Source organism: Mesoplodon densirostris, chromosome 4 (assembly GCF_025265405.1).
Source record: "Mesoplodon densirostris isolate mMesDen1 chromosome 4, mMesDen1 primary haplotype, whole genome shotgun sequence".
NCBI lineage: Eukaryota > Metazoa > Chordata > Mammalia > Artiodactyla > Ziphiidae > Mesoplodon > Mesoplodon densirostris.
The window spans coordinates 34,363,409-34,376,806 of NC_082664.1; the positions used below are offsets into that span (position 1 = coordinate 34,363,409).

Genomic DNA, 13,398 nt, shown 5'->3' on the forward strand with positions numbered 1-13,398 from the left:
ACAGTTCACACCCCAGCATAGGACCACGTACAACATGAAAGTCTGGCAAAAAAGTCTAAGAGGTACAGTCTTAACTTCCCAGAGGGAACAAGTGACCAGAGTTTGCCTCAAACCTAAGGATGAGCCTTTGCTAACAAATGCAGTGGACTCTAAGAAGCAGCGGCCTAAACAGAGGTTACTGGGGGCCCAAACATGAGCCTAAAATGAGCAGGCCATAAATAGTGACCAGCTGACACAGAGCAGCGCTGGGACACACACTGGCAGAGTCATGTGAGACACACTGGTTTTAAAAAGCTAAGGAAATAAAAGGCTAAGGAGCAGACTGCCAAATGATGATGTACTCTTTTCATTTTCTAGACTCTTTAACATACATATTAGTAACTTGACTCATTTACTTGTCATCACTGCTTCAAGATCCGATTTTTAAAAAGAGGTAGGAAATACAGTACCGTCAGTAAGTGGTATCTGCCAATATAATAAATCATAGGAGCACAGAGTGCTTTCTCAGCATTTTTATGGTCACAAATGCTGTTCATAAAAAAAAATGTAGGGCTTCCCTGGTGGCGCAGTGGTTGAGAGTCCGCCTGCCGATGCAGGGGACACGGGTTCGTGCCCCGGTCCAGGAGGATCCCACGTGCCGTGGAGCGGCTGGGCCGGTGAGCCATGGCCGCTGAGCCTGCACGTCCGAGCCTGTGCTCCGCAACGGGGGAGGTCGCAGCGGTGAGAGGACCGCGTACAGAAAAAAAAAAAAAAAAATGTATATTGAGCATAAGCTAGGATTCTGATATCTTAAGAAATGAAAATAACTTTATATTTTAACTGATCTAGTTTTAATCTTTTTGATGTAATAGATAAATTGGAGAAAGTGCTTAAAGCTAAGGAAATTATTCCCAGAAAAATTTACATACAAAATTCACATTAATGAAAGGTTCCCTAAAGCTATCCACGGAACCCAGGTTAAACATCCAATAAATTCCAATCCTTCTCATTTTCCAGGAGAGGAAATGTAAGGGCTACAGATTAAACAGTTTGACTAAACATGCAGAGATAATGGCAAAGTCAGAAGTGGAACCCAAATTTCCCAATCCGTAGAACAGAGAAGAAACAGTCAAGATAAAGATCACGAAGAGTTGCTGTTAAAAACAAAATTAGGGGGCTCCCCTGGTGGCACAGTGGTTGAGAGTCCGCCTGCTGATGCAGGGGACACGGGTTCGTGCCCCAGTCCAGGAAGATCCCACATGCTGCGGAGTGGCTGGGCCCGTGAACCATGGCTGCTGAGCCTGCGCGTCCGGAGCCTGTGCTCTGCAACGGGAGAGGCCACATCAGTGAGAGGCCCGCGTAATGCAAAAAAAAAAAAAAAAAAAAAAAAAATTAGGAGGGACTTCCTCCTCGACTTCTACTTCAGTGCTAAGTAAAACCACGGTTTAACTCAGAAAAGCTTTAGGATTCCTCTTCTCAGGCATTGCTTTATCATATCCTCAAATGGAAACATGCCAGTTTGATTTCCAAAGTGTCTATTTCTTGGAAGGTCAACAAGACCCAGAAGAAACTTGACTACTGGTTCCTATTCTATAACAATTCATCTGGATGTGGCCAAATCACTTTTTTTAATTAAAGCGTAATTCCCTCCCTCTGTAATACTGGCTCTCTCCAAGGAAAAGCAGAAAATCTCTACTTCTAATATTTAGCACTGCTAATTTGACATAATTCTCACTGATAATTCCTAAGGTCAGATATTTGAAAATCTTTTCAGTCAAGTTCCGTTGTCTAAATACATTAAATAAATAGCTAGCTAGCTAGATAAGTTGTCCTTTTAATACTGTTTCTGGATTGTGCTTAAGATCCACTGTATTATAATTAAGGTTTTTCCACTAGGAATCCAAATGTTTATGATTCCAATAGGTACCCAATTTATACTGAATGTATGATTGGAAGAATATTGCTTCTAGCAGACTCAATTTGGCTTAAAGAATAAGGTATCTAGTCTTTGTTTTGTGGGGGGGGCTGTGTCAGGTCTTAGTTGCAGCACATGGGATCTTCGTTGTGGCATGCGGGATCTTTAGTTGCAGCATGTGGACTTCTTAGTTGCGGCATGAAGACTCTTAGTTGTGGCATGCAAACTCTTAGTTGTGGCATGCATGCGGGATCTAGTTCTCCCACCAGGGATTGAACCCGGGCTCCCTGCATTGGGAGCATAGAGTGTTACCCACTGGACTACCAGGGAAGTCCCAATAATAAGATATCTAGTCTTAATTTCTTATATTTCCCCCTTTTGCCAACATCTTTTTGCCTTGACATCACTTACCACCCATGGAAAATAATGAAACCCTTGGCTTACCAACATTGTATTTAATAGGAAAAAAACCCACATTTTAATTTCATTAGCATTATGTAATCCAGGGGTCACTGGGTTTTTTGTTTGTTTTTTGATTAGTCGACTCCTAAGAAATGTTTGGGACATACACAATATATGTACATATGCATTTATAAATCATATAAACGTAGTACTATACTAACGTGTTAAGACATTATGAAATACACACGAAAGTAAAAATTTTAAACGAATGATGCCATCAATCATTGTAGACAAAATTTCTAACACTTTTTTCTGTATTTCAGTGATTCACTCACAGAGGACTAGTTTAGGGATCCTCCTTCCTGAGGGCCAGTGATCATCCATTTTAGCTTCAGGGATCTTACAAATCCAGAGCAAATAAAACATTATGGAAAAGTCTGTGATTCTTTAAATGACCCCACAATGGCAGCAGGGAGCAAAAAATAATCTGAGACCATATTCTGGGCTGGAACAAGGTTAACTAATAAACATCCCTATCGGTGGAGTTTATGTGTCAGTTAAATTAGACCATGGCTTTGAGACAGGAATGAGCTTGTCCTGTTCAAGTGACAGAATGAAGGCTCAATGAAGCTGGAAAGTAGTAAGAGGAAGAGAAAAGGAGACTAAATCAGAGATACTGAGAGAGGCAAGAGCATGTGAGTCCTTAAGAACACATTAGTAATTAAGACATCATGGTTTTATAAGAAGCAAGGGAGGCTTTTCAAGCAGGGGACTGATATGATCAGATTAGCATTTTTAAAAGAGCACTTTGCTTACTCTATGGAGAAGGGATCATAGGTATATGAGTCCAAGTAGGGAGGCCAGTCAGGAGGCTACTGCAAAGGTCCAAATAAGAGACTCTTGAGGGTTGGACTAGGAAGGAAGTAGAGGAGATGTAGAGAAGTATATGGATGCAAAATCTATTTTGGAAATAACAAGGGTAATACTTCCTAAATCGAAATGAAGGGTTAATAGTAAGGACAAAGGAGGGGACTTCAGGCAAGCCTGAAGCCTGGACCTGCAGAAGGATGCTCTTGGGAAAATGACCTTCACTTCATTCAGTCTTTATTACACCAATTACTTTGCACCTGTTAAGCAAGGCAGTCTACAGCCAGAGACTCCAGAAAAAATCAGGCAGGAGTCAGGGGCCAGAAATCTATTTAACATCTCCCTCTCCCCAGGAAAAAGGCAATAATAGCTTCTAAAACATGGCAGAATCCTCATTTTATACAGGTGCTTTATCCATAGTTACACAGCACCATGGGTAACCCGGGGGAATCTGGAAACACATACCTCTATCTGGTAGAATGCTGTGTTATTTCCTGCTTTCTATAACCACTTCTTTGAATTTCCACATATTTTGCCATTAAAGAAACTTAACATATTATAACTGCCTTTTTGTGTCTGACTTTCAATCATATCACTTCTGTTAGACAAACCTTAGCAGAGAGGATGTATCTCTTGATTTTTATCTTAAAGGTGGAGAAGACTAGGGATAATACAGGTTTGGGAAGAAAAACCGAGAGGTCTGTTAGGAACATGTTAAGTCTGAGATGACTATTAGACATTCAAGGGAGATGTCAAGTAGACAGGTGGATGTAAAGGGCTGGAGTTCTAATTTTGAGAGTCTTCAGCCTATCAACGACATTTAAAGCTACAAAATTAGATGAGGTCACTTAGAAAAAGAATATAAATCAGAGGACATAAATTAGCGGTCCTTGGACCTGTCTACTGACCCACAGATGTTTAATATTATATATTTCTTTGATCTCCACATTTAAAAAACTTGTGCCAGAACTTTTAAATTGCAGTGGAGTTCACATTTTTAAAAAATCTATATATCGAGTTTCTTTTTAAAGAACTGGACAATCTGGCAACACTTGGCTTGAACTGTATAGCAGCTTCCTCGTTTATATAAGGCATGAATTCTCTAATTCACCATAATGTCTTCTCAACACTGAAGCCAACTGTCATTTCCCATTTATCATTGTATTTGTAAACCACTGTTTTTCAAGCAAAGAAATATTTCTCAGGATCCATGTCTCTATAAAACTAGGAAAATGGAAGATAGATCACAGAGGCCTTGTGTTTAAAGGATAAAGGGAGGGGGCATACTTCTTGATGAAATTGAAGAATACTCCTATGCATTCGAAAATGCAAACAATCACTCTACATTGTTCATTTACATTTCCTGTCTGGACCTTGTAGGCATCTGAGTTTGCAGTCCCTGGGGTGGATACAGAAGAGACCAAGCCTAAGTCAACTCAATATTTGGATGTGAGGTAGAAGGGGGATCAGAAAAGGAAAAAGAGGAAAGAACAGTAAGACAGGAGATAGGAGAGTATGATGGCATGAAAGCCAAAGAGAATGTCTCATGAAGGAATTATGCAGATGCTTTTGAGAGCTAGAATAACATGAGTCCAAATAAGTGTCCACTGGACTGGAAAACAAGAAAGCCATCAACTTCATCCGTTTCAGTGGAGTAGTATGGTAGGATGTCAGATTAGAGTAGGTCAAAGAATAAATGGAGAATAGCAAATTATACCCAAACAAGTAGATGAAAAGAAATAATAAAGAGCAGAAATCAGTGTAATGGAACATAAACAAAAAATAAAGATCAACAAAGCCAGAAGTTGGTTCTCTGAAAAGACTAATAACACTGATAAACCCATGGAAGGAGTAATCAAGAAAAAAAAAGAGAAGCAAATAAGCATTGTCAAAAATGTCCTTACAAGGGCTTCCCTGGTGGCGCAGTGGTTGAGAGTCTGCCTGCCGATGCAGGGAACATGGGTTCGTGCCCTGGTCCGGGAAGATCCCACATGCCACGGAGCGGCTGGGCCCGTGAGTCATGGCCGCTGAGCCTGCGCGTCCGGAGCCTGTGCTCCACAACGGGAGAGGCCACAACAGTGAGAGGCCCACATACCGCAAAAAAAAAAAGAGAAAAAAAAAGAAAAAAATGTCCTTACATATCCATCAGATAGGAAAAAAAAAAATGTCACTGGATATTATAAACAAGTATAAGCCTGTAATTTAAAAATTTGAAAGAAGACATATTTAGATGAAAAATAAAATTTATCAAAACAGACATGAAGAAGTAGAAAATATGAATAGCCCCAAAACTATTTTAAAAATTGTATTCATAATTCAAAAACTTCCCTCAGAAGAAAACTCCAGATGGCTTCACCAGTAGATTCTAATCAAACATTTAAGGAAAAAAGAATGGCAGTCTTACACAAACTCTTCCAGAGAACACAAAAACAAGGAACAGCCCTAACTTGTATGAGGCCAGCATAACATTTTTATCAAAATCTGACAAGGTCATTTCTAGAAAGGAAAATTATAAGCCAATATCACTCATGAATATAGATTATTTTTAAAACACTAGTAAAGTGAATCAGCAATGTATAAGGAGAATAAGACATCATGACCAAGTTGGATTTATTCTAGGCATTCAAAAATCAATGTATTTTCACCACAAGAACAGAATAAAGGAGAAAAACTACATACTCATCTCAAGAAATTCAGAAAAGGCACCTAATAAAATTCAACAACTATTCATAATTAAAAAAAAACTTTTTTAAAATTGAAGTATAATTGATTTACAATATTGTGTTAGTTTCAGGTGTACAGCAAAGTGATTCAGTTTTATATATACATATGTATATATATATATATATATATATATATTTCAAATTATTTTCCATTATAGGTTATTATAAGATATTAAATCTAGTCCCAAGGATACACTAAATCCTTGTTGCTTATCTATTTTATGTATAATAGTTTATATCTGTTAATCTCATACTCCTAGTTTATCCTTCCTCCACCCCCTTTCCCCTTTGTTAATCATAAGTTTGTTTTCTATGTCTGTGAGTCTATTTGTCTTGTATATAGATTCAGTTATCATTTTTAGATTCCACATATAAGTGATATCCTATTAATATTTGTACTTCTCTGTCTGACTTACTTTACTTAGTATGATATTCTCTAGGTCCATTCTTGCTGCTGCAAATAATATCTCATTCTTTAAAAAAAAAAAAAAAAAACTCTTGGGAATTCCCTGGTGGTCCAGTGGTTAGGACTCCACACTTTCACTGCCAAGGGCCCGGGTTCAGTGCCTGATCAGGGAACTAAGATTCCACAAGCTGTGTGGTGCAGCCAAAACAAAACAAAACCAAAAAAACTCTTAAGAAACCAAGAATAGAATTGAATGTATTTAATCTGTAAACAAACCTACTGCAGATATCGTACTCAATATGAAAACGTTGAAAGCTGTCATTCTGAGACAGAGAATAAGTCAAGGATGCCTACTGTCACCACTCATACTGAGCACTATATTGAGATCCTCGCCAGTTCAGCAAGGCAGGAAAAGAAATACAAAGTGTAAGGACTGGAAAAAAAATTGTCACTTCACAGATAATATAATAGTTTATATAGAAACCCAAAAGAATCTACAAGTAATTAGAATTAATAAGTGAGTTTAGTAAGTTCCTTAATATAAGAGAAATACATATAAAGTTACATTTCTATATACCAGAAAAAAACACAACTTTAAAAAAAAATTTATTTATTTATTTTTGGCTGCATTGGGTCTTCGTTGCTGTGTGTGGGCTTTCCCTAGTTGTGGTGAGTGGGGGCTACTCTTCATTGTGGTTCGCAGGCGTCCCATTGTGGTGGCTTCTCTTGTTGCGGGGTACGGGCTCCAGGTGCGCAGCCTTCAGTAGTTGTGGCGCACGGGCTTAGTTGCTCCACGGCATGTGGGATCTTCCCGGACCAGGGCTCAAACCCATGTCCCCTGCATTGGCAGGCGGATTCTTAACAACTGCACCACCAGGGAAGTCCCACAACATTTTTTAAGATTTCATTTATAACAGAATTTTTTTTAATCACAGAAATCTACAAATATATTGAAGTTAAAGATCTAAATAAATATTCTTAGATTATAAAACTCAGTACTGGAAAGAAGTCAATTCCCCACAAACTGATCTATTGATCCAATGCAATCTTAATCAAAATATCAAGAAATTTTTTTTGGTAGAACCTGAAAAGCTGATTCTAAAATGTATAACGAAATGCAAAGGACCAAGACTATCCAAGACCCTCCGGGAAAAAAACAAGATAGAAAGTCTTGCTGTGGCAGATAGCAAGAGTCATTATAAAGCAACAGTAACTAAGACAGTTTGAGATCACTGGTGGAAGAATAGAAAAATGGACTACTAGAGTATCCAGAAATAGATCTATTCATATAGAGATACGTGTTTTGGGACTTCGCTGGTGGTGCAGTGGTTAAGAATCCACCTGCCAATGCAGGGGACAAGGGTTCGAGCCCTGGTCCGGGAAGATCCCACATGTCGCAGAGCAACTAAGCCCGTGAACCCCAACTACTGAGCCTGCGCTCTAGAGCCCATGAGCCACAACTACTGAGCCCACATGCCACAACTACTAAAGCCCACGTGCCTAGAACCCGTGCTCCGCAACAAGAGAAGCCACTGCAACGAGAAGCCCGCACACCACAACAAAGCGTAGCCCCGGCTCGCTGCAACTAGAGAAAGCCCGCACCCAGCAACAAAAACCCAACGCAGCCAAAAAATAAATAAATAAATAATTTATTTTCAAAAAGAAAATGAAAAAAAGAGATACCTGTTTTATAGTAAAGTGGCGTTGCACACCAGTGAGATTTATCTTTTCAATCAGTGGTGCTAGGACAATTGGATATCCATAAGAAGAAAAAATGAAACTCAACCCTACCTCACATCATACACACACACACACAAAAATCAATTCCAGATAGATTATAAATCTAAATATGCAATGTTAAAACCACAAAACTCCGGCTTCCCTGGTGGCGCAGTGGTTAAGATTCCACCTGCCAATGCAGGGGACACAGGTTCGAGCCCTGGTCCGGGAAGATCCCACATGCCATGGAGCAACTAAGCCCGTGCGCCACAACTAGGAAGCCTGCACACCTAGAGCCCATGCTCCGCAACAAGAGAAGCCACCGCAGTGAGAAGCCCACACACCATAACGAAGAGTAGCCCCTGCTCACTGCAACTAGAGAAAGCCTATGCACAGCAACAAAGACCCAACACAGCCAAAAATAAATTAAAAAAAAAAAAGACTGGTAAGAATCTGAAAAAGAATTTATTGATGTCTCTCTGTAAGTGAATCAAGTGGATGTATAGCAGCAAGAAACACAGCATTGAAAATCAGCTATACACCATTATAAAAATAAATTCAAAAAAAAAAAAGACAGTGAGAAATTCTTACAGAATTCGTTCAGGGGCTGTGGTGCAACCTGGACAGACCACATCTAGACCCACAGCTGGATGGGACCCAAGGCTGGACACTCGTGGGGCTGAGAGGCTTGGTGAGGATGGGCCAGCAAATGCAGCCCCTTTAGAGTAATACTGCCTGGTCCCCATTCCATGGGTCCCAAACCTCCAGGTGCTGGGGACCCTTCCTACAGCTAAAACATGCATGGGACACCCAGAGGATGGTACACCAGCTGATTGGGAAGAGTTTGAAAAAGGCACCTCATCTCCTCATCTCCTGGTGGTCGGGTTCCCCCCTCCAGCCTCTTTCCTAACAATCTCCCCACTTGGGGAAGTCAGCACTTTCAACATCCTGTTTCACACAGTTTGGAATTTGTCCAGAGGATGAAGTGGAAGGGGGGGAACCAATGAGAGACAAGCCCTAGTTGTTTGGACAGGCACATGCCACTCTAATTTCCAATCAGGAAGAGGAACTGACCAAAGGCTCAGCCTGCCCCCGGAACCGGAATAGGGCTTGAAGCAATCCTGCTGTTTTGTGGCCAGTTCCCAAAACAACAAGTTGAAAAATGGAGCTCAGGGGCACTGCAATTCAGAAAACTGCAGGGTTGTAAATGATACCTATTGTCGAAAAATGTCTTGAGGTAAGTCATCGAAAAGGACTTGTAAGCAAGGAAGAATTGCAGGAAAGGGATTTCAAGAGGTAGATTGGACCTGCCATTAAAGCACATGAAAAGCGGCTGAACTTCGCCAATGATGCAGTTGGCCAAAAAGGGAATATGCGTTTTTCCTGATATTCAGTAAAAAAGCATACGCCCTTTTTGGCCAACCAAACAGGTGGACAATGCAAATCAACACTACAAAGAGGTATCACTTCGCATCAGTCAGAAGGGCCATCCTCACAAAGTGTAAAAACCTGAAATGCAGGACAGCGCCCACTCTGGAGGAGTGTATTGTGTTTAATAAAAAATCTAAAAAACAGAGCTACAGAGCATATGGCACTTCCACTCATGGGCGTATATCTTGGGAAAACCAAAAATCGACAGGACACAGCCATCCCAACGTTTAGTGCTGCTCTGTTTACAAGAGCCTTGACTTGGATACAATCTCAATGTCCTTGTAAGGAAAAAATGGATAACGAAGATGTGGTACTTATGTACTATGGAATATTACTCAGCCATGAAATCAGTGAAATAAGGCCAGTTGCAGCAACTTGGGTGGACTCAGGTATGATCATTCTAAGTGACATAAGTCAGACAGAAAAAGAGACTTATCATAAGTTATCACTTATAGGTAGAATCTAAAAATGGCTACGCGTGAACTAAATTACAAAACAGAAACAGAGTCACACATTTAGGGTTTCCCTGTTGGTGCAGTGGTTAAGAATCCACCAGGGGGGCTTCCCTAATGGAGCAGTGGTTGAGAGTCCACCTGCTGATGCAGGGGACATGAGTTCCTGCCCTGGTCCGGGAAGATCCCACATGCCACGGAGCAACTAAGCCTGTGCGCCACAAATACTGAGCCTGTGCTCTAGAGCTCGCGGGCCACAACTACTGAGCCCGCATGCCACAACTACTGAAGCCTGCATGCCTAGAGCCCGTGCTCTGCAACAAGAGAAGCCACTGCAAGCCCGCACACTGCAACAAAGAGTAGCCCCCACTTGCCACAGTTAGAGAAAACCTGCATGCAGTAACGAAGACCAAACGCAGGCAAAAATAAATAAATAAAATAAGCAAATTTATATATTAAAAAAACCCCAAAAAACTCAAAGAAAATAACATAGGAGAGTATATTCATGACTAGGGATAAGGTAAGATTTGTTACACAGCACTATATAGATCTTCTGCTCATCAAGCTTTAACAATAAAAGAATGTAAAGGCAATCCACAGAATGGGGCAAGACATTTACTGTACACTTAACTCACAAAGTGTTCATAACCAAAATATATAAAGAACTAGAAATCAGTAAGAAAAAGACAACTCAATAGAAAAAGAGGCAAGAGACATGAACAAGTACTCCATAAAAGAAGATATCAAAATGATCAATAAAATATAGAAAGATGCTCAATCTCAGTACTGGTCAGGGACATGCAAGTTAAAACCACAATGAAATATTACTACACACCCATTAGGATGGCTAAAATTTTAAAATCTGACAGTACCAAATGTGGACAAGGACATAAGACAAAGCGAATTTTCATACAGTCTTGGTGAGAGATTAAACTAGTAGAACCACTTCTGAAAACAGCTAGAAACAATGGGTACACTCATTACTACTGATGAGGGTAAACTAGTTAAAACAACCTTGGAAAACAATTTGGCATTATGTATAAAAGTTAAAGATATATATATACAAACTCTATGACCTAGAACTCCACTCATAGATACATATGCCCAATAATAATAAGTGCATTTGTTCACTGCAGCATTCTTTGTAAGAGCCCCAAACTGTAAACCACCCAAAAGTCCATCAATATTAGAATGGATGAATAAATCATGATATATTTACACAATGGACATATGGCAATGAATCACAGTCACACACAACATGGGTAAATCTCACCAACGTAATGTTGAACAAAAGAAGCCAGACACAAAATACACACTTGATAGTTTCATTTACATTAAATTTAAAAAGCAGACAAAACTCAATTATCGTGCCTAGGCATGCATGTTTAAGTAGTAAAAGTATAAAGAAAAACACAAAAGTAAATACCATAAAATCAGGATAATAGTAACCCTTGGTGGGAGGACAGTGATTCCTAGGGGAGCTTGTGATCTTCAAAGAGAATTTAAAAATTGATATATGATACCAATCCTTACATCCAGGATATCTCTCTGAATCCCAAACAGGAAATACAGAAAGATAACAACACTAGTCTCATAACAGCAAATCTTCAGAACCAGCAACTCAAAAAGATCTTAAAAGGAGCTGCCAAAAATTAGATTACCTATAAAGAATCAACATTTACACTCACAGTTATTTTCAACAGCAGCAATGGAAGCCAGAAGAAAGTGGAATGCGATCTTGAAAATGATAAGTTGCTAAACTAGAATTTCATATCCAGTGAAAATATCTTCAAAGATCAAAAGCAAAATAAAGACACTTTCAGAACAATAATAATTAAGTTTACTATCAATGACCCCTCAAGAAATGAACTTCTAAAGGACAACCTTAAAGAGAATGATGCCAGAAAGTTCTGAGATATAAGGAAGGATGAGCAAAGAAAAAGGTAAACACTTTGGTAAACTGAAACAAATACTGACTGTGTAAAACAAGAACAAAAACAATAACTAAGAAAATACTTACACAAAAGTGAATGAAAGAGAAAACGAATCAGAAATGGAAGAATGAAAAGAAGGAGGATGGATGGAAGTTCTTCTGTGGCAGCAATCAGAGAAATGCGATCACACCTGAAGGGAATGTGGCATCAGAAGAAGTTCAATACATTCCAAAGCCATAAGGAACTGGGTTTTGGATTATTTGCCACTTTAACTTACTCTGCTACAGTGATTAAACACATTATTATTAAATCGATTGCATTACTATTCACTTCAGACTACCCTGTCGTTGCTGCAGTTATACTTCACTTGGTAGGATAATCAAGGTGTTTGGCAAATGTGAATTTTCCTAATCTACTAAAGCTCACTGTTTACTAATGTTTTCTTCTATGGTTGTTGGTGTAAATATGTCTAAAATGATATAGAAATATGTTTATTTCTAAAATGATATAATTCTTATACACAATAAACAAAAAGTGCCCAATCCTTTCCTGATGGCCCAAGGTCATTGGTATAAACTACTGCTATTGCTGATATAAAGAAATACCCTCGAGAACTCCCTGGCGGTCCAGTGGCTAAGACTCCAAACTTTCAAGCAGAGGGCACAGGTTCAATCCCTGGTCAGAGAACTAAGATTCTGCAAGCCGTGCAGTGCACGGCCAAAAAAGAAAAAAAAAGAAATACCCTCAGTAGCTCCATAAGGCCTTATGTGACTACTAAACTTTTCCCACACTGTCAGGTGTTCTCTTCTTGGTCATCACTGTATTGGCATCTTTAGTTCCTCCTACCAACCTGTGATCTGATTTTGTGGCAGCAATTCTGCTTAGGGCCTCTTTTGATTACATTTCCTGGCTCTTGACTGTATTCCAGATACCCAGAAGACATAGATCACAGAATTTTGGCAAGGTATTATGCTGAATTAATAAGAGATGATAACTGTGACTTATTTATATTTTATAGTATCTTCTGTTGCAAGGAGATTAAAGTTCACTCTGTGAATCAGAATGACAGAAGAGTAGGTGTACCATATTATCCTCATCACAACTATGTAACAACTCCCCCAAAGTAATAGCTATTAGAAAAATTAACCATGGTTAAGGAAGACCAGCTCAAATGCTGGTTACTAGTTTCATAGCCTTGGGCAAGTAACTAAACCGTTTAACACTTCCTATCTGTAAAGAAATAATAACAGTATCTTCCTACAAAGGATTATTGTCAAAATTAAATGAGATGATGAAAAAAAAACCAACATAATACCTGGCTTAGAGTAAATAGTGTCTAGCACTTAAACTATTATCTTTTTAAATCCCAATTTGTGTAATAAACACATATTTAACTAGACTTCCTTAACTATCTTCTCCATGGCATCCTATGAAAATACTATTAAAAATATTAACAGTAGCTAATATATAATGAGCAGTTACTCTCTGTTAAAACTGTGCTGAAGTCTATATAGGGATTATCTATTTGAATCCTTTAAAAAGCCCTGGGCGGTAGATACCATTACACCCC

The 13,398-nt window shown here is 39.2% G+C and overlaps 1 protein-coding gene across 2 annotated transcripts in view; it reads right to left on the reverse strand.

Annotated features, from left to right (window-relative positions):
• Window positions 1-13,398, reverse strand: part of EXD2 (exonuclease 3'-5' domain containing 2) — a 95,531-nt gene that overhangs the window by 21,445 nt on the left and 60,688 nt on the right. The gene's annotated exons all lie outside the window — the stretch shown is intronic.